The sequence below is a fragment of the Nerophis ophidion genome, linkage group LG28 (genome assembly GCF_033978795.1).
Source record: "Nerophis ophidion isolate RoL-2023_Sa linkage group LG28, RoL_Noph_v1.0, whole genome shotgun sequence".
Taxonomy (NCBI): domain Eukaryota; kingdom Metazoa; phylum Chordata; class Actinopteri; order Syngnathiformes; family Syngnathidae; genus Nerophis; species Nerophis ophidion.
The window spans coordinates 16,287,518-16,310,333 of NC_084638.1; the positions used below are offsets into that span (position 1 = coordinate 16,287,518).

The 22,816-nt window shown below is 39.1% G+C and overlaps 3 protein-coding genes, 1 long non-coding RNA gene and 1 other non-coding gene across 6 annotated transcripts in view; 3 read left to right on the top strand and 2 right to left on the bottom strand.

Annotated features, from left to right (window-relative positions):
- LOC133545341 (gastrula zinc finger protein XlCGF57.1-like) overlaps positions 1-7,687 on the bottom strand; it is a 100,839-nt gene extending 93,152 nt beyond the window's left edge. Inside the window, exons 1-2 of one of the 2 annotated variants that reach the window (XR_009804800.1) lie at positions 6,848-7,687; positions 320-3,056 (exon numbers count right to left, since the gene is read on the bottom strand). The gene's annotated coding sequence lies outside the window, so the exon portion shown is untranslated. Of the gene's footprint in view, positions 1-319; positions 3,057-6,847 lie in introns of those variants that run through there. The other variant, XM_061890828.1, reaches the window with a different exon arrangement.
- The window catches only part of LOC133545305 (gastrula zinc finger protein XlCGF26.1-like), a 371,250-nt gene that overhangs the window by 298,297 nt on the left and 50,137 nt on the right, over positions 1-22,816 (top strand). The gene's annotated exons all lie outside the window — the stretch shown is intronic.
- Positions 1-22,816, bottom strand: part of LOC133545354 (zinc finger protein 33A-like) — a 333,514-nt gene that overhangs the window by 270,808 nt on the left and 39,890 nt on the right. The window lies entirely within an intron of this gene.
- Positions 13,698-22,576, top strand: LOC133545377 (uncharacterized). Its single transcript, XR_009804812.1, has 2 exons — positions 13,698-13,999; positions 18,516-22,576. It is a non-coding gene; the product is annotated as an uncharacterized LOC133545377 (long non-coding RNA).
- Positions 21,217-21,289, top strand: trnaf-gaa (transfer RNA phenylalanine (anticodon GAA)). Its single transcript has one exon. It is a non-coding gene; the product is annotated as a tRNA-Phe (tRNA).

Here is a 22,816-nt window from a genome sequence, read left to right on the forward strand (position 1 = left end):
GCCTGCGAGATGTCCCTTATTTCAAAGTCTGGGTGTTGGCAACCCTAATGGTTTGAAAAAGGCATTTGGTCGCTGAAGCACTTATTGAGTGATAAAAGTATTGTAATTTTTAAAGATTTCATTAAGTACGAACTGCAAATAGATGAAAATATTTAAACATATATTAAAGGCTTTCGTTTAAAATATTCTAAATACAGCATATCATTTTTTTCAGAACTCTTTTATGTCCTTTTTTTGGGATTTTTGGTGGATGGACACAATATTAGAAATTTGAAACTCTGAAATTAGACAACTCTTTACTTTTTCTTATTTGCTGTATTTTCTCTGGAACAAAATAAACAATACTCATAACTTGAAAGTTTCCATTCTTCCAATGGCAGAAGTGTTCATAAAAAAAACACACACACATACAAAAAAACAAAATTGACCACTTAAAATAGTTTTAGGATGTTGTTTTGCAATTTATGACCACACTTGTTCGTTCTGTGAAAGAGAAACAAAATTAACAGTTAGGAATGTATGCAAAGTAAATCTCTGTGGGATGATGTGCTATATTGGGTTGGCCTGACACTCCAAACTTCCATCCATCCATCCATCATCTTCCGCTTATCCGAGGTCGGGTCGCGGGGGCAACAGCCTAAGCAGGGAAACCCAGACTTCCCTCTCCCCAGCCACTTCGTCTAGCTCTTCCCGGGGGATCCCGAGGCGTTCCCAGGCCAGCCGGGAGACATAGTCTTCCCAACGTGTCCTGGGTCTTCCCCGTGGCCTCCTACTGGTTGGACGTGCCCTAAACACCTCCCTAGGGAGGCGTTCGGGTGGCATCCTGACCAGATGCCCGAACCACCTCATCTGGCTCCTCTCGATGTGAAGGAGCAGCGGCTTTACTTTGAGTTCCTCCCGGATGGCAGAGCTTCTCACCCTATCTCTAAGGGAGAGCCCCGCCACCCGGCACCCGTTTTGGGGATGTTAAACATAAAACATTTTTAAAACACAAAATTGAGGGTTTTGGTTTTATCCACAAATGTAAGTTTGTAAAAACAAAACCATCCTTCCACAAACATTTCAGCCATTTTCTCTCACTTTTATATTGCATAAATGTCTGGGGACATACATATAAAACAATCACAACACAATCATCATATTACAAAAGAGAGTAATAAAGATCATTAATTAAATGGATTCTAGAAACCCAACAAATAATTCATTAAATTATACATTTTAAAATTGTATAAAAGACAATTGTTCAAATGATGTATAAAGTAAATAATAATATGCTTCCTGAAGTGGTCCAGAAGATGTTTCAGATGTAAACCAGTAAATATGTATATCATATAAAGGTGCTTATCTATGAGATGATTAATAATTAGAAATAAAAATATGTCACACTTCAATATTTCAAATACCTATAAAAAACACTATTGTGAATGTCTAATATTGTATGATGATTATATATACTTAAATGTTTTAATGTATGTAAAATATGTATTGTACTGTTTACTCTCACCTTTTCAGTCAAATTGTTCTGTTCAATTTTAAATAAAAGTAAACAATGTTGCATATTAATGCATGTACTTGACTAAAAAAAAACAGTAATACAAAATACCTAATCTGTAAATGTAGAAGCATATTAAAATAGTGTTACAAAAATACCAATGTTACACATACAGTCACACGTTTTAAAAGGAAATTATTTTGTATAAAACATATGTAGGCACAAGAGCCCCCGTGGGCCCAAAGGGAATAAGCGGTAGGAAATGGATGGATGGATGGATAAAATATATGTACACTAAATGTACTTTTCATGTATCACATGTTTTGTACTGTTTTGGATTTACTGACCTTTTTAAAATTGTTCCTCTTGCAATAATTTATGTTAATATAAAAGTAAAAAATGTTGCATATTAAGGCACGCAATGGGCTGAAACAAATGGTGTATAAATATAGAAGCATGTTAACAAGATTGTGTTACAGAAACAACAATGTCACACATGTTATATGTGCTGATGTTGTTAGAAAGTCAACATTAAAGTCTTGGCAGTTTATTTCAAATCCTGCAGTTTCATTTGCTGCTGCTGTTCTCACCAGCACACTTGTGTTTCTTACACTGGTACTTAGAAGAGAATCTTTCACCACACACACTGCAACTCAACACTTTTTCTCCTGGGTGTCTTCTGTGTGCTACAAGGTTTGATCGCTGACAAAAGCTTCTGTTGCAGATTGAACAGGAATGTGATTTTTCATCAGTGTGTGTTCTCTTGTGTCTTTTCAAATATTGACTTTCTGTAAAACCTTTACTACATATTGAACAGGTAAAACATTTGTCTCCAGTGTGTATTAGCATGTCTTTGTTTAATTAGTTTTTTTTGTGTAAAACCTTTACCACGGATTGAAAAAGAAAAAGGTTTTTCTCTAGTGTGTATTATCATGTGTACTTTCAAACTCCGACTGTGAGTAAAACATTTACCACATTCTGAGCAGAAAAACGACTTTTCTCCAGTGTGTGTTCTCATGTGTGCTTTCAAACTCTGACTGCTAGTAAAACTTTTACCACAACTTGAACAGGTAAAAGCTTTTTCTCCAGTGTGCGTTCTCATGTGCACTTTCAAATTTTGACTTTGTGTAAAACCTTCACTACAGAGTGAACAGGAACAAGGTTTTTCTCCAGTGTGTATTAGCATGTGTTCGTTTAACCCCTTTTTTCGTGAAAAACATTTACCACATTCTGAGCAGGAAAAAGGTCTTTCTCCAGTGTGCGTTCTCACGAGACTTTTCAGATGACTATGGTATTTGACCTCATCATCTTCACTCTTCACAGGGACACCAGTCACTGGGAACTCCACCAGTCCTTCAAGATGATCTCCTTCCTGACTGATGTTGTGTTCCTCCTCTTCCTTTTTAATGTGGGGGATCAGTGAGTCTTCCTCTTCCTTTTTACAAGGAAGGGTCTGTGTCAAAGAGGAAAAGGAGACGCCAGAGGGTCCTCTTTGTAGGATCCTCCTTCACCATCCTGAGGCTACACTCCTGCTTTTCAGGCAGAAGTTGTTCTTCACAGACATCTGCAAGACACAAAATGACAAACATATTTGAGAAATGTCCAGATTTGATCAGTCGCATGAGGCATTCAGTACGTTTCCATGTACTTAAAAAAATAAGTTATTATATGACTTGGCCTGAAAACAAACACACTGCTCTTTACAACATTATTCACATGAAAAGAAGACCACTTTTTATGAGGGGTGGGCAATATGGCCTAAAATCTATATTGCCATAAATTCCCATATGCCTGAGTGCAGCTGGGATAGGCTCCAGCGCCCACTGTGATTATAATGTCAGTTACTGATGTATAAACTTGGAGAAAAGATTAGGTCGTTTACAGTGTAAATCTGTACTCTGTATTGTTGTCTCTGGTGGTCGAGTTCGCTCACTGCAAGTGCTGTGGGTTGAACGTGTATTTCCTTCCGAAGTAAGGTTTTCAGACCTAATTTCACTTCCTTGACACAAATGGAGATGGACTTGCTAATTCTAAAAGGCCCAAACTTAAAGAATCATATAACAGGCATATCCCGGGCAGCTATATATGGGCCTGTGTCAATTACCAGCTGATACGAGGACTTGAATGAGCAATTTTATTTAGTACGTGGTGTATTGATAAGGGTGTCCAGTAGATGGCAGTCACATATAAGAGATACGTGAAGACTGCAATATGACGCCAGTTAACAACACCAAAACTTTGAATGTTCCATTGAAAATAAAGAACATTACACACGGCGCTCAAAAATCTGTCCAAATGTTTTAATACGACTTTGAAGCCACACCAATTGAGGGATTGTCGGTTTATTATGGCTTTTGGCTACCATAGTCAGAGTATTACTATGGTGTGTGTATAAGGACCGCAACATGGCACACATTAGCAGACATATTATCTGGCGTCTTGTTTCACGATACGATGCAACTGTTTTTTGATTGATTTTAATTTTTTATTGATTGCTGCTCTCTGTATCAGCCCAAAGGTAAGGGATGTACATTATTGTTTATAAATTCAGGAAAAAATGAAGACTTTAAGGGCATAAACCAAATTATTTAATTCAGAGCCATATTTGAATATTCAATTGCTATTCTAACACCACCATCCTGTGTTTTTGTCTGATTATGATTAGACAAAATTTGACACATTCAATTATCATGAAAAATTTAAATATAGGTATCAGCATTGGTATGACCGATACTGCCCTTATAACTACTTGTAGTATCAGCCAAAACTAAAGAATAAAACAACAAAACAAGTGATTATTACATTTTAACAAAACAGAAGAATAATTGATTTTACATTTTAACAGAAGTGTAGATAGAAACACGTTATATTAGAAAATTCCTATATAAAAACATTGTTAATGGAATTATTTAAACAGTTCTTGGATGTATTGAGGATTTCTACTGGATTTTGATAGAATATAAAACATTCTAAGGCTGGCATGGTTCGGTTGGAAGAGCGGCCGTGCCAGCAACTCGACAGTTCCAGGTTCGAGCCTAGTCACTGCCGTTGTTTCCTTGGGCAAGGTACTTCAACCACCTGCTTCCAGGGCCACACACACTGGTTCAAATATAACTTAGATTATAGGATTCAATATCTAAAGCGCTCTGAGTCACTAGTGAACAGTGCTAAATAAATATACTTCACCTCACTTAAAAGGGAACCACACTTTTTTTTATTTTGCCTATCAAGACACTCGTTTTTTTCTTTTGTATGCAATCTATATAGTAAATAAATGCGATCAAAAGTCTGCTTACAATAGAGGCTATTAGAGTCACACTATTCTGCCTACAAAGAACTTTTAAAAAATCCAAACACCTCCATTAAGGTTTTATGTACATGCAGTAGGTATATATTGGTAGGTTGGTAATGCATGGCATCCTGCCAGCTGCTATGCTGACAGTTATTTTAGTACCGGTCAAAAGACAAGGCCGGTGAAGTAGGGACTATGGACAATTATCAACCTATCGCCCGAGTCAGCATGCTATCTAAAGTGCTGGAAAGTGTGATAACATACAGAGTTGGGGGTCTTATTTGAACCGCAGACAACCAATTTGGCTTTAAGAGCAAGTACAGCACTGACTTGTGTATTTATGCTTTAAAAGAAGCGGTACAAAAATACAGAGTGCAGGGCCCTACAATGTTGGTAGGGTTTATTGATGCATCTAAGGCATTTGACAGAGTCAACCATCTCAAACACTTCACCAATCTGAAGCATAGGGTTGTTCTGGGTATATTCTGGTATATTGGTACAACAGGCAGACGAAGCAGGTAAAATGGGGGAGTATTTTGTCCTCTCCCTTTAGAGTTGGCCATGGGGTACGGCAGGGCGGGCTTCTATCACCAGGCCTATTGAGCCTGTCTATGGATGACCTATCAAGGCAGTGGAGAGAATGCAGAACAGGATGCATCATGGGGAACACCTTGATCAACCACTTTATGTACGCTGATGATTTGGCCATTATATCTCCCAGTAGTGCAGGGTTCCACCAGCTTCTTAACATATGCTCAGACTATGGAGTCAAGTTTGACATCAAGTACAATGCCATAAAGAGTATGGTAATGATATGTAGAACCAAGGAGGATCACCATCTTAATTTCACAGTTTTCTATTTGTCTGGTCAAACCCTGTCTGTGTGCAACAATGTCAAATACTTAGGCCACATCATCAATGACAAGATGGAGGATGATGCTGACATGCTTAGACAGTGAAGAAAGCGAATATACTGGTGAGAACATGTTATGACTGCTTGGATGAAGCAAAGGTGCAATGTTAATATTTGGTTACATGTCCCCTGGAAAGTTTCCCTGCAATAAGGCACTTTTGGTAGCCATCCAAAAGATTCTGGTTGAATTTTTGACCACTCCTCTTGACAAAATTGGTGCAAGTCAGCTAAATTTATGACATGGACTTGTTTCTTCAGCATTGTCCACATGTTTAAATCAGGACTTTGGGAAGGCCATTCTAAAACCTTAATTCTAGTCAGATTTAGCCATTCCGTTACCACTTTTGACGTGTGTTTGGGCTCATTGTCCTGTTGGAACACTCAACTACGCCCAAGACCCAACCTCTGGGCTGATGATTTTAGGTTGTCCTGAAGAATTTGGAGGTAATCTTCCTTTGTCATTGTAACATTAAAAGCACCAGTTCCATTGGTAGAAAAACAGACCTATAGCATAATACTACCACCACCATGCTTGACGGTGGGTATGGTGTTCCTGGGATTAAATACTTTGCCTTGTCTCCTCCAAACATTTTGCTGGGTGTTTTGGCCAAACAGCTCACTTTTTGTTTCATCCAACCACAGAACTTTGCTACAGAAGGTCTTATCTTTGTTCATGTGATGTCAGATGAAACAAAAATTAAGCCGTTTGGCCACAATACCCAGCAATATGTTTGGAGGAGAAAAGGTGAGGCCTTTAATTCCAGGAACACCATCCTACTGTCATTGCTGGATATATTATAGACTGCATATAACATTGCGGTATTTATACTTCAGACCCAGCAGATTTGGCCACATTAACAGTAGACCCATAATAAATTCATAAAATAACCAACTTCATGAATGTTTTTGTGACCAACAAGTATGTGCTCCAATCACTGTATCACAAAACAATAAGAATTGTAGAAATTATTGGAAGCTCAAGACAACCATGACATTATATTCTTTACAGGTGTATGTAAACTTTTGACCACGACTGTATGTACATCATCCTCACAGGCTAACCAAACTTCTTATACACAATATATTTAAGAATAGTGTTAATTATCAAGTATAAAGTTAGTAAAGATGTGAGAGTAGGAAGTAAACAAACCTGTTCTGTGTAACACAACTTGATGATGTTTCTTATAATAAACATCCAGTAGTTGATGTTGATGGCTTCACGGTGGCAGAGGGGTTAGTGCGTCTGCCTCACAATACGAAGGTCCTGCAGTCCTGGGTTCAAATCCAGGCTCGGGATCTTTCTGTGTGGAGTTTGCATGTTCTCCCCGTGAATGCGTGGGTTCCCTCCGGGTACTCCGGCTTCCTCCCACTTCCAAAGACATGCACCTGGGGATAGGTTGATTGACAACTCTAAATTGGCCCTAGTGTGTGAATGTGAGTGTGGATGTTGTCTGTCTATCTGTGTTGGCCCTGCGATGAGGTGGCGACTTGTCCAGGGTGTACACCGCCTTCCGCCCGATTGTAGCTGAGATAGGCGCCAGCGCCCCCCGCGACCCCAAAAGGGAATAAGCGGTAGGAGATGGATGGATGGATAGTTGATGTTGACGCTCCTTCGCCTCTTTTGTTGGCCAAAGTTCCTCCTCGTACTTTGCCATCGTTCTTTAGCACATGTTCACACAATCACAACACTTTACACTCACATTAGTTCCCTACTTAGCGATGTTTAAATAACTTCCGCGTCTCTTTGTTAGCAGCTAACAAGCTAAGCTAACTAGCCAGCTAAACTAGCTGCTAAACTAGCTGCAAGCTACCTTAGGAGAAGTGTCAAAGTGCGCTCAGACTAATGTATCCGGCTACAATCAATTATCAACCGTGTGTACTCTATTAAACAACATATATGTCAGAATACAGAAATATAATGCGCGCGTTAAGGACTTCTCCGTCTGACCTCATCTTGCTTTATCGCCCGATCGGTCCACGCATGCGCGTACCCGACGTTTTCTTTCTTCTTCTTCTTTTGTTTTTTTTATGGCGGTTGGCAAACAACCTTTTGGTGCGCATTACCGCCACCTACTGTAATGGAGTGTGGACCGAGGTGGATCCCTACTCTATATTCTTTTATTTAACCCAGTGTTTTTTAAATATGTGTATATTGCTTTATATCCTATGTTTTCTGAATGCCATCCTAATATATCTCCCACTTCTAACCTAATAATTTATTTTGCTAACTTATTTTCCAGTATTTCTCTTTCTCTATTATATTTCCTACACTGTATTAAAACATGGTCAACATTCTCTATTTGATGGCAAAAATCACACAGTCCTGTAGTATGTTTGCCTATCAATTTTAGTGAACTATTTAGATATGTATGGCCTAATCTCATTCTAGTAATAATGTCGTCTTCTTTCCTATTTCTACCCCTCCTCTCATTACACCTACTTTGTAAAACTCTCTACCTTTTGTTTCCTTATTCCAATTATCCTGCCACTTTTTATTGTGTTCTATCTTAATTATGCTCTTCACTTCTTCTTTACTGTGCTTAATCTCCATGTTTACTTCTATTTCAGTGCTTGCTTGTTTTGCGTATCTATCAGCTAACTCATTCCCCACAACTCCTACATGAGCAGGAACCCAGAGAAATGTTACCACACCTCCTGCTTTATTTATCCCGTAGATTGCCTGAACTATCTCATAAACTATATCTAGTCTTGTTTCTGATGCTATGTTTTTATGCTAATCAAAGCACTGCTGGAGTCCGAGCACACAACTACTTTCCTTGCTTTGTTTTCCTCTATCCAGTTAACTGCCATATAAATTGCTACCAATTCCCCCGTAAAAACAGATGGTTTATCACTGATTCTTTTATTTAATACTATATTTCCTTGTGGGATAACTGCAGCAGCTCCTACCTTACTATTTATAGTTTTTGATGCATTGTCAAAAAACATTTCCTCAATCCATTGTTCTATCTGATAAATATTTACATTTCTATTCTTCAGTAATTGCATGTTTACCTTTGGGTTGTCATACATCCACGGTGGTATTGCAGGAATTGGTACTGTAGGGCTAACTTTAATATTGTCAATTTGTGCTTTGATACATATATCTCCTAATATCCACCCAAAACTATTCATGTTTTTCATCTCTTTTTCTTGGCAGTTTATTAGCACTTGACGGGTTGGATGTCCTTGCTTGGATCCTTTTAAGTTTGCCCAATAAACTGCTGAGAGTTGATCTCTCCTCATGTCCAAAGGTTTGTCGTTCATTTCTACTTGTAATGCTGCCACTGGAGTAGATTTAGTAGCTCCACAACATATTCTTAACGCCTGTGACTGGATCCGGTCTATTTTCCCAAGTAGTGTTTTTAAAGCAGATTGATAAATAATGCATCCGTAGTCGATAACAGATCGAATTAAAGTGATATATATTGTTTTCAATGTCAACCTATCAGCCCCCCAATCTTTACCCCTCAAAGCCCTCATTATATTTAACACCTTTTTACTTTTCTCCACTATTTTGCTGATGTGGGTTGACCAGTTAATATTTTTATCAAACCATATTCCTAAATATTTAAATACTTGTACCTCTTCTATGTTTTCTTCATAGAGTTTTATTTGGAGCTTGTTTCGTACTTTCCTCTTCGTAAAATTTATGACTTTTGTCTTTCCAACAGAGAATCTTAAACCCCAAGCCGTCCCCCAGTCTTGAACATTATTTACCGCCTTTTGAATCTTTTTTTCTATATGATTTGTATTTCTACCTCTCTTCCACATCACTCCATCATCAGCAAACAATGCCACCTCCACTAACCCTTCCACTTCACTAAAAACTTCATTTATCATGATAGAAAATAGTACTGGACTTATTATACTCCCTTGTGGGGTCCCATTTTCCACTTCGTATTCTCTGCTATATTCATTCTCTATTTTTACTAATAATGTTCTACTTGTTAAAAAGTCTTTTATCCATCTATACATTCTTCCTCTAATCCCAATCTTATTTAGTTTCATCAGCAACCCCTGTTTCCACAACATATCATATGCTTTCTCTATGTCAAACAATACCGCAATTATACTTTCTTTATTTATTTGTCCCTTTCTAATTTCCTCTTCCAGCTGCACTGCTGGGTCATTTGTGCTTCTTGCTTTGCAAAAACCACTTTGGTAGTTTTTTATAATTTCTTTTAATTCTAAATAATATATTAATCTTTCATTAATCATTTTTTCCATTACTTTGCCCAAATTTGAGGTCAATGCTATCGGCCTATAATTTCCTGCCTCTTCCGGATCTTTCCCTGGCTTGCATATTGGAATTATTACAGCTGTTTTCCACTCATCTGGTAATTTTCCTTCTTCATATATCCTATTATATAATTTCAAGACCACTTCTTTGCCGATGCTACCTAACTTTTTGATCATTTGATAATTCACCAGGTCTTTCCCTGCCGTCGTATTTTTAACTTTTTTCAAAATTCGAACCATTTCATCCAAAGAAAATGTCATATCCATAGTGTTGGTATAACTATTATCGTTGTCTTCCTTCATTTCCTTAATATTTAATCTAATTGTTTCTTCTTTCTTTTGTTTTTCTACATTTCTCAAATTATCATTACTGTGCACTTCAACAAAGGTTTTTGCTAAAAGTTCTGCTTTTTCTTTATTTCCTACCACACTCCGCGTTCCATCTTTCATCACATGATTTGTATGTTCTTTTCTGACCCCTGACATTCTCTTGATCATTCGCCACACTTGGCTTAAAGGAGTAGTTCTATTTATCCATCCATCCATCCATCATCTTCCGCTTATCCGAGGTCGGGTCACGGGGGCAACAGCCTAAGCAGGGAAACCCAGACTTCCCTCTCCCCAGCCACTTCGTCTAGCTCTTCCCGGGGGATCCCGAGGCGTTGCAAGGCCAGCCGGGAGACATAGTCTTCCCAACGTGTCCTGGGTCTTCCCCGTTCTATTTAGTGTTTCACAAAAAGTTCTCCAAGGGTGTTTTCTTGTTTTTTTAATAACATACCTTACTCTAGCTTGATGCCTTTTATATTGGATCATGTCTTTGAAATTATGTGTTCTTCTCAATATTCTAAATGCTCTATTCCGTTCTTGTATTGCATCTGTGCACTCTTGTGTCCACCACGGCACTATCTTCCTTCTTCTCCCTATACTATTCCTTGGTATGCTCTGTTCGGCTGCTTCTATTATGCACTTTGTAATATCTGTATTTAATTGTTCAGTATCTTGATTTATATCTACTTCCTTTAAAGTTATGTCGGTAATTTCCCTAAATTTCTCCCAGTCACCATGATTATACTTCCATCTTCCTTCTATCCTAGTACTTTTTGTCCTATGATTTATGTTTATGTGAATGAAGATTGGATAGTGATCACTTCCCGTTGTGCTGTATTTATTTACTTCCCACTCCACCTTTCCTGCGAACCCTTGTGACACTAGTGTTAAATCTATTGCTGTTTCTTTACCCGTGACAACATCCAACCTTGTTGCCGACCCATCATTCACACACACCAGTTCTTTTTCCTCCAAAAGGGCTTCCAATGTATCCCCATTCCAGTCATCCCTTTCACCCCACATTGTGCTATGTGCATTAAAGTCACCACACCAAATAATATTGCCACTCCAGTGCTCCATTATTGTTTCTAGTTGGTGAATTTCTAATTTCTTGCATGGATTATAGAAGTTTAGTACTTTGTTTCTTTCTTTATTATTCCATACTTCTACTCCTACTATCTCTAGTTCTTGTTTTAGTTTTAATATTGAATAATGCATATCTTCCTTAATAAATATGGCACATCCTCCTCCTTGCCCATCATTCCTATCTTTACGTATCGTTATATATCCTTTTATTATAAAGTTTAATTTTGGCTTCAGCCATGTTTCTTGAATACATATTATATGTGGTTTATTTTTCATATTATTAATACATCCCTTTAATTCCTGTCCATTTGCTATCAAACTTCTGGCATTCCACTGAACAATTAACATTGTGGTCACATGACTCGGTCTCGTCTACTCTCTGTAGCTCACCTTGCACCTGTTCCCAGGATAGTTCTTTTAAATTTAAAAACTTTGCTGCTGCTTTGACAATTATTTTGATTTTCTCAGTCTTGTTTCTAGCCTGTTCTGTACAGTTTATTACGTAAGCCAGGAATACAACTAGTTTGTCCATGGAAATTCCTGTATTTGCTGCCTCTTGTTTTTTATTTCTTGAACTATTTTCACTTCTGTCCTGTTCTGCACTTTCTTGATTTCTTATTTTAACTGCCTCTGCGTATGTAATATTTCTTTCAACTCTGATTTGCTGTACTTCTGTTGCCTGTTTTCTTATGATGCAGCCCCCATATGCTGCTGTGTGATTCCCGCCACAATTACAACACTTGACCTGTTCATTTTCTCCACATTGTCCATATTCGTGCTCCCCTCCACACCGTCCACATCTCATCTTAGCATGACACACACTAGCAATGTGCCCATAGCGTTGGCACTTGAAACAACGTACTGGGGGTGGCACGTCAGCTCTAACATAGAATCTTAAATACCCAATCATGATTCTCTCTGGTAGGACCTCCTCTGCAAATTGCACTAGCACGGATTCGCTCTCAGTCTTTTCACCGTTCCTAAATGCCGTCATTATTTTCATCATAGTGACAGTTCCTCCTTTTATTTCTCTTTTCAGATCATCCAAATTTTCTCCTCTTGGGATTCCTGTCACGACTCCTCTTGCCCCCTTTCGTTCTCCCACTTCGATTTTTTCCTTTATTATTTTGTTGCACAGTTTTTGCAATCACATTGCTTTGTTCTTTTGCTCTCCATTTTTGCATTTAATCAACAGACGTCCGGCCCTGAGCACCTTCGCTATCTCCACCTCTCCAATGTCCTTCTTTAATCCCTTAACCAGTTACATCAAACTAATGTCATTCATATCTTGGTTTGATTTAAATGTATAAATGATCTTATATTCACCATCACCCTTTTTCTCTTATCAACCTCTTCATCGTCTTCATGCACTCTTTTAGCACTCGACTTTCCTTCACTCCCTCCTCTCCCCTTCTTTCCTCTCTCCCCTCTAGTCCTATCCATTTCCATACTATCCTCATACATCCCGTCACTATCCCCTTCCATCTCGATCCAGTCACAAAACAGCTTATGCTCAACCGCCAAAACAGATTTAGACACTCTCGCCGCCGCCAAATTCACTCCAAATGTTTGGTAGTTCCGCGTCTTTCCTTCCGGAAGCTTCCGATCCCAACTTGGAAGGTTTGCTAGCTGTCATTGGGCTCCAACACCGTACCTGACGTCACTTCTGTCAACTTGTTTAGCCACACTTACTTACCATGGTTCTTTTGTGTCATCTGTATTTCAATAACAATGTCATAATCAACCATTACAAACAAAACCAACGTTATTAAAAAAATACGGTGAAACAGCACATATCTGTACACAAACATGAAAGATGTGTTCAGCAGCCTTTGATGGAAAATAAATCAATGTTTTTATTATTTTTTAATAAGTTATTTAATTCAGAATTCTAAAAATGTAAAAAAAAAATAAAAAATAAAAATTGTTAGGTTACAGTAAGTGCTTCGTTTAAAAAATATCAACATTTAAAAAATAAATTATGGGATTGGAGTTAGTGGCGCCCCCGTGCGTCATTCATTACAATGACCGAAATGTAAAAGTGGTTGAAATTGTGGTGATACATCTTTTTCATTTTCATGTTCTTGTTCCCTTTTACTCCGAGGTAAAATATTATTTTTTATACACACATTACTAAAACATACAAGTACTTAATTAAAGGGGAACATTCTCACAATTTCAAAAGGGTTAAAAACAATAAAAATCAATTCCCAGTGGCTGGTTGTATTTTTTGAAGTTTTTTTTATTTTTATTTTACCGGTCCCGGAATATCCCTAAAAAAGCTTTCAAGTGCCTTTTTTTCGTTCTCTGCCAAGACACTGTCCATTTCCCTGTGACATCACACAGTGCTGCCAATGTAAACAAACAATGGCGAATACCACAGCAAGATATAGCGACTTTAGCTCGTATTGATACTCGGGTTTCAGGGGCTTAAGCGATTCAACAGATTACGCATGTATTGAAACGGATGGTTGGAGTATGAAAGTATTGAAGAAGAAACTGAAGCTATTGAGCGAATAGCTATTGACGCTATTCATAGCCATAGCATGGCAGAATAGCTGCGTTAGCATCGCCGGTAAAATGTGCGGACCAAACAATCAGGACTTTCGCATCTTTTGACACTGGAGCAACTTATATCCGTCGATTGGTAAGTGTTTCTTTCGCATTAAATGTGGGTGGAAGGAAACGTAATATAGTTGCAAATGCATCTGCAAGTTATCCAAACATCTCTGTGCCATGTCTGCTTTAGCACCGCCGGTAAATAGCATGTTAGCGTCGATTAGCATAGCATGTTAGCTTCGATTAGCTGTCAGTCACGCCACAACCAAATATGTCTGATTAGCACATAAGTCAACATCAACAAAACTCACCTCTGTGGTCTTAGCGACCACTATATAACCTTCTGCACGCGCAAAATAAGTAAACCTAAAGCCGATGGCCACATAACAACTCAATCCAGATCCCTTAAAAAATACAACAGTGATAATTTCAACCTCAAATTAGATGAGTGGGACTGGTCCCCTGTGCTCACGGGCAACCTGGTTGAGGATGCTTGGGATCGCTTCAAAACAGCGTTCCTAGCTATACTAAATGATATGGCTCCCATGAGAACAGTCAGGATCAAAGCCCGCTCCGAACCATGGATCAATCCAGACCTATTAGCTGCCATAAAAGACAGGGACAGAAAATATTTCGAATACCAAAAGTGTAAAACCGAAGTAAATAAACAACCCAATAATAATAACCTCAAATCACTCCTTTCAACGCTCAAAAAGCAATGCAATAAATTAAGAAATAAGACAAAGAACCTGACTAAATCCTTCCAAAAAAATTATATCAATGACAAAATAGAGGAAAACACAAATAAGCCACGTGAGCTTTGGAAAATTCTAAACAACCAGCTTCCTGGATGCAGCCAGAAACTTAAAACCAGACTCACCAACATCAACATCAAGGAGGGTATAATAGAGGGTAAAATAGAGGTAGCAAGCAGACTTAACACCTTTTTCACCAACATAGCCACAACTCTCGTAAACAAGCTATCCCAACATTCTGGTCGCTTTGGTGTAGAACACATTAAAGCCTTCTACAGAAAGCTAGGAGTAGTCAACAACAATTTCAAGTTAGAAATGGTCTTAGCTAACGAGGTGCTTAATAAATTGAGCGCGCTCCACCCAAACAAGGCCAACGGCCTTGACAATATCCCCTCCAGATTCCTCATGGACTCTGCCACCACCATTGCCCCAATAATCACTCATATAATAAACCTCTCAATCAAACAAGGCCAAGTACCCAAGGATTTCAAGATAGCAAGAGTAACCCCCCCTTTATAAAAAAGGAAGCATTTTAGAACCTGGTAACTACCGACCTGTTTCTATTCTCAGTTCCATTTCGAAAGTAATGGAGAAAATAGTTTATGAACAGGTTGATAGATATCTTGCTACTAATAAACTCATGTACAAATTCCAATCCGGCTTCAGAACTAACCACTCCACTGACACATGCCTTCTCTATCTGACCGACCACATCAAACATGAGGTGGACGCGGGCAAATACTGCGGCATGGTCATGCTGGACATTCAGAAAGCCTTTGACACGGTTAACCACGCTACACTGTTGGATAAGCTCAGAGCAATCGGATTCGACGAAACCTCATCGAGCTGGATGCAATCTTACTTGGAGGGGAGGAAACAGGTGGTAGAGGTGAACGGCACCATGTCCCCTCCCCTCTCAGAAAGATGTGGAGTCCCCCAAGGCAGTATACTAGGACCTTTACTGTTCCTAATATACGTAAATGACATGCCACCAGCATGCCACTGTGAATTGTTCCTGTTTGCGGATGACTCGGCCCTGCTGGTATCTGGTAAGGACAAGTCACAGGTGGAATAAAATCCTCAGTGCTGAACTCCTCAATACTTGCACCTGGCTCGCTGACAACAAGCTATCCATACACTTAGGTAAAACGGAATCCATCCTATTTGGGTCCCATAGCAAACTTAAGAAGGTCAGTGACTTCACTATAAAAGTGGGTGACATTGTTATCGCCAGGAAGGATGAGATCACCTACCTAGGTTCCATTCTAGAGGCTAATCTTTCCTGTGATAAAATGGCAACCAAGGTGATCAAAAAGGTCAACCAAAGAACGAGATTCCTCTACAGAATCTCCTCTCTGGTCAACAAAAGCACCTTGAGGATTGTAGCGGGAACTCTCATTCAACCCTTCTTCGATTACGCTTGCACCTCCTGGTACCCCAGCACCTCCAAAACCCTCAAATCTAGACTCCAAACATCCCAGAATAAGCTAGTCCGGTTTCTTTTAGACCTCCACCCCAGATCACACCTCAATCCAACCCACTTCTCCAAAGTGGGCTGGCTCAGGGTGTAGGACAGTGTAAAACAACTTGCACTGAGCCTAGTCAATAAAATCCGCTACACCTCCTTGATACCGAAGTACATGCCAAACTACTTCCTTAATGTGAATGACCACCATAACCACAACACCAGGGGGAGCTCCACAAACCATGTTAAACCCAGATTCCGATCCAACAAAGGTCTTAACTGATTCTCTTTCTATGCCACATCAATGTGGAATGCACTCCCAACAGGTATAAAAGTAAGTGCATCTCTGTATTCCTTCAAAACCGCTCTAAAACAACACCTCCAGGCAACTTCAACACTTTACTAATACCCTCCTCCATTCACATCCCATCTCCCCGGATTATAAACAACTCAAATGTACTTCTAATGTATATACTTGTTCTTATGCTATCTGAACTCACTATGTTCTCTGCTGGCTGTACATATCCTACTAAATAAGACCTACACTGTTTCGATGTCCACATTTCTCTGTTGATGCAATTGTTGATGACTGAAGTTCTGATATCAACCAAAGCTCCTCATCCCACCCCCCGGATTGTAAATAATGTAAATAATTCAATGTACATACTATGATGATTAACTTGTGTGATGACTGTATTATGTTGATAGTATATATTTGTACCATGAATTGATTAATGTGGACCCCGACTTAAACAAGTTGAAAAACTTATTCGGGTGTTACCATTTGGTGGTCAATTGTACGGAATATGTACTGAACTGTGCAATCTACTAATAAAAGTATCAATCAATCGATCAATCAATCGTTGACTTTATTGTTGCAAATGCATCTGCAGGTTATCCATACATCTCTGTGCCATGTCTGTCATCGCCGGTAAAATGTGGAGACACTGCGGCACATTCAATGGGGGTCTGGCGGCGGACACTTTCGCATCTTCGGGCCAGTGGTGCAACTTGAATCCCTCCCTGTTAGTGTTTTCACACCCTCCGACAACACACCGACGAGGCATGATGTCTCCAAGGTTCCAAAAAATAGTCGAAAAAATGGAAAATAACAGAGCTGAGACCCAATGTTTGCAATGTGTTGAAAATGAAAATGGCGGCTGTATTACCTCGGCGATGTAACGTTCTGCCGTCATCGCCCCCAGACCGATGAACAGAAAAGGCGTTTAATTCGCCAAAATTCACCCATTTAGAGTTCGGAAATCAGTTAAAAAAATATATGGTCTTTTTTCTGCACCATCAACGTATATATTGACGTTTACATAGGTCTGGTGATAATGTTCCCCTTTAAGATGGCGCTGCTCTTGTGGCTGATGGTGGCTGGAGCTCTGTGCTCTTGTTTCATCCTTTTCTGTTCCTGCTGTTTCCCTCTTGTTTTCATGTTGTTGTTTGTTTTTTCTGCCCTTTGGTTAAGGACCCTTTGGGACTGTGTGACAAGGGGTGGCACTTTCGTGACTTCTGTGGTGCTTTTTTGTGAACTTCTGGATCTGCCTTCCGGGATCCTTTAGGCCAGTGGTTCCCAAAGTCGGCGGTACCGCCCCCTTGGGGGCGGTGGAAAGATCTGGGGGGGCGGTGAGGAAGAAGGGGGCGGCAGTCCGAAGTCGAAGTCAGAAGTTCGAACGTTTGTTTGACGATTTGTACACAACACGTGCAGCAGGACGAGTTAGTGGATGACGCATCAGGGTCCGGTTACCACACGCCGCTCTGGCCCAGTCAGATCCGACAGCATAGACTACAAAAGCAAAAGCTCAGGTTTGTAATTTCAAGGTTGTAATGTTCAGAATTTTATCTTATAATAAAAACCGCATTCTGGCGGTCAACATCATCTTGAGTTCAAGTCAACATGAAATTGGGGACTCGCCAGAACGCGCCGTGTTGTGTTGTTTTGAGCTGGTTAGGGTGGTGCATTCACTGATATATATTGTTACGAATGTATATGACTTTGTACCTGTGTGTGCATGTGTGTGTGTGCATATATGCGTGTTCGCGCGTGTGTCATTGTGTGGGTGGCGAGGGTGGCGTGCCTTAGATCACGTCCGCCACCATTTTCTGTGAGTAAATGGAAGAAAATGAATACGTGAGAGGGTAAATTGCTTTTCATACCTTCAATGTTGTCATTTTTGTCTTTAAGTAGGCCTATTTATGAAATGCGATAAAATGTTGTATTTTACATGGTTTTATTTTTTTGTTCCAGAATAAAGTATGGTACAGCAAACAAAAAAGAAGTGTCGGCAATATAGTGTGGAATATCTGAAATATGGATTTGTCGCAGCACCACACAACCAACAGCAACCAATGTGTCTACTGTGTCTACTTCTTTTTAGTGAATTCACTGGGGAGCCAAGGGGGCGCCAGCCTGCAAAAGTTTGGGAACCATTGCTTTAGGCAATGGAAACCAGCTACCGGGTCTCTCAGAGTCCATTTGGAGAGACTGGAGGAGATGTGGATGAAGAGACAGGGCTGTGGAGCTGGTGCTGAGCGCCGGGACGGACAGGCTTCACAGTGTCTTGGCTGAATGAGGAGGTATTGGACACCTCGGTCTCCTTGCACGCATCCTCGCTCATCCATGCGGACTGGACACCGGCCGAGAGTTGGTGGGTGGCTCTCTTGGTTGCTTTGTTGGGTCTGTCCTGTGTCTGGCCATGCTCCTCACACCCCAGCAGGTGATGGTGTGGAACACCACAAAGTTAAACTTGTATTTTTGTTTGGTTGCTTGTCTATGCATTGTGCAATCGTGTGTGTGTAGCGATGTAGTACTCCTTTGCGTTGTGTTTTTCCCCAAAAGACGACACCCAGTCTTTCTTCCGGTTCGACCATAGTTTATTCTGGTGAAAACAATCATTGTGAGTCTCCAATCAGCCTTCTCTATACATTTTTAAACCTGCACAGAAACAAAACAAAACAAAACTTAACATATACTGGTTCACATCTGAAACATCTTCTGGACCACTTCAGAAAGCCGATTATATTTTACTTTATACATAATTTGAACAGTTGTCTTTTATACAATTTGTAATTTGTGTGACTTTATGAATCATTTGTTGGGTCTCTATAATCCATTTTATTAATAATTTTTATTACTCCCTTTCGTAATATGATGATTGTTTTGTGATTGTTTTATATGTATGTCCCTAGACCTTTATGCAATATAAAAGTAAGAGAAAATGGCTTAATAGTTTGTGGAATGATGGTTTTGTTTTTACAAACATACATTTGTGGATAAAAAAAAAAATCCCCAATCATTGTTTTTTAAACATTTTTTACGTTTTTTTTTTCTTTTTTGACATCCCCAAAGCATATTAATATCAATCAAAGTTTGGAGTTTCAAACAAAAGTCAATATTGTACATCATCCCACTGAGATTTCCTTTGCATACATTCATAAAATAAACAGATTAATTTGTTCTCCTATCACAGAATGAACAAGTGTTGTCTTCAATTGCAAACCATCTTAAAAATGATTTTAAGTCTTCAAGCCTGGGTTATTTCTCTTAAATTAACTCCTTTGCGTTTGGAAGAATGGAAACTTTAAAGTTATGAGTATTTGTTTTTGTTGCAGAGCAAATACAGTAAAGAAGAAATAGTAAAGAATTAAAAAAAAAACACAAAATGCTTTAATTAGAATAATTTTAACGAAGCCTTTATATATTTTTTTATTGTTGTGTCTATTTGCAGGTCGTACTCAATGAAGTCCTCAAATAATAAAATACTTTAAAAACTCAATAAGTGCATCAGCGACCAAATGCCTTTTTCACACAATTGCTGTTCGAATATGGATTTGTTTCTCATTTTAATATAACAACAATTCCATAGTGGAGTATTGTGTGTGATGAAGTTGTGTTTGTAAATTAGTTTCCAGTACAACAACACTTGCTGGTAGGGATGTGTACTGTTCACTTTTAATTCCATGTTTTATGTGTTATATATGTAAATATATTGTGTGTTTGTATTTTGCCAACATGGTAGAATCACATGATAGGCAGGTTGTTTAATGTTTTTCTGTCACCTTGAGGAAATGGCCTAAAGAGGAAGATGACAATATAATGTCACTTGGACAATGATGTACAGAACAGAGGAGATTTAGTTCATTGCTATTTTTGGTTTTAGGCGATTTTTTTTTTTTTTAATATTTTTTCACAAAACCTCTCCATTATCCAGCAATGGATTTCTGGTAGCTGGTTAAAAAGAGATGGAAGTGGATAGTGAGCTGATGTATGAGGAAGGTATGGACATGGATAGGACTAGAGGGGAGAGGAGGTCATGAAGGAAAGTCGAGTGCTAAAAGAGTAGAAAAGAGGAAAAATATTATGGTGGTGTCAGGTTCAAACACAAATGACATCTATTAAACAGACGAGAAGCAAGAAATCATGCAAAGAGAGAGTTACATTTTGGTCAATTGAGGAGAGACGTGTTTTGAGCCGTACTCTAGTTACAGATCCAAACTACGTTCTAAAAGTCCAGCTCGTGTGCTCTCTCTATTTATTTGGAAGGTCCCTGGTTACATCACTGAGGCTGTCGCTGAGGGAAGGGGGTAATCTCAACAGCTCTAGTTAGACACAATTATATAATTATACAAAAATGCAAATGTGCTGACAGTCGTGATATTGCCTTGTCTCTGTGTTGTGGCCACAACAACCCTGCTTCAACTCTGGGTCATGGCATTTTACCCTTTAAACTGACTTTTTTTTTAAGCATGGTTCATCTACACTTGAAGACTTAATTATTAGCCTCCTAAGAACTTTTGAAAATGTCTTAAACATCTGCCAAATGTTTACAATAATCATAACATTCTCGGTAGTAAAACATTCCTCAGAATCATTTTGGTACATTTTTTAGAGACCCTGAAATGCTCAGTCATGGAGCGTAAGACATTCTTTTTGAGCTTTCGGGATTCAAGTACCTGTTCTGCTGACCAATACTAGGCTTTGAGACCCCCTTGGAAAGGCCTCCTTCCACCCCTCAATAGTCACCAATAGGGAAGACCTTAGCAACATTTGAATATGTAAACCCAAAATGCATTTGTATAGGTTAAATAGCTCAGTTGGGAGAGTGTCAGATTGAAGATCTGAAGGTCCCTGGTTTGACCCCGGGTTTCAGCACAAATCTGTGAGCTCCTAAACCAATCCTACTATTAAGTCTTCTGTGGCTCTTACAATACTGAAATGGTCTCCCTGACCTGCCAAACTTGCTGGTAGACTCCTAGTATACGTTGTTACACACCTTTCCTCCATTTTCAATTTGGACACCATTACGTGGTTTAACAGTGTATCGTTCCTTAAAAGAGTGTTTGGTCATTAACTGACACTTACATTGGGCTGTTTGAAACACAAATGTGTTGCCTTAGGGGTATTTTCTTGGAATGTATAACTTGAAACTGAGAGTAATAAAGCTGGGCTCAGTGTGCATCCAACACACCTACTGCAAAATATTAACCACAACTTTCATACAGATACACTGTCTAACAATTTATGTTTAAAGTATTGAGGTTAAACTTTTAGATGATCGCATTAACGCTCTCCCACCAGAGCTAAAGTGTATGTATGGGATTATTTTTGGATTTCATTTTTTTTAATAAAATAGGGAAAACACAATCGCTGTTAAAAAACTATTTAAATTAGGTTACAAGGACTGCTGCAGTTGGGTGAAAGAATGTATTTTGAGAAATGTAAGGAGGTTAGCATCAGGCACCTGAACCCTGGACCCTCAGATTAAAAGTTTGATGCTCTGCCGACTGAGCTACCCAAGCCCTTTTCAAAGTTGATTTGCCCATCATCTGAGAGAACAGCCATATTGTCAATCTCAGGTGAAGGTGTATTAGTCAGCATGTTCAGTGACAAGCTGGTAATTATCAAAGCTCAAGCTCGCCACCAAATCTCATTTTTTGACAGTTATGCCAGTTTTACATCCTCATCAACAAAGAAGGATTTGACCAAAAAAGAAGCCCCTCTCCCGAAGTTGCCAACTCTGAGCTGGATTTAACTTGGATGCTCCCCAGAATTTTGCCAGAAGCATTTTGCTTAATTTTTTAGTGGAGGTTAGCTGCAACAGGTAGAGCTGGTGAAGGCCCAGGCTGCAACAAATAGAAGGTCACTAGATTATAAAGTCCAACATAAGCAGTCAGTACAGCCCTGTTTTGGTAGTTAGTGTAATGTAAACTGTGTGTTCCTTTGGCGTAATATGTTTACGATATACAAGCTGTACTACAGAAAAACTACAAAGGTCTAGTGGCGCAATGGATAACGCGTTTGACTATGGATAAGGAGATTCTAGGTTCACCTCCTGGCTAGCTTGTTGTATTTCTTTGCTCTAACTGAAGCAAAATTCAGCGCCATTTCTTCTGGAGTGTTTTTGCATTTAAAATAAATATCTACAAACAGGAACATTCATTTTTTGTCTTGTTATTATTGTGAATAGATAACTGGAAGTTGTATCTGTTGTTATACTCGGGACATTCAATCAGAATAAAGTGGGTGAGGAAAAGGGTGAACCAATACAAATCTTGCCTGGCCACGCCTTCCTCTTGTTAAAGTAAATATTGTTGGGGCTTCGTATTTGTTTGATCATGATTTTTGAAAAAAAAAAGAGTTGTCTTGTTCCCTCTGGTAAGTGGTTGAACAAGATGTGAA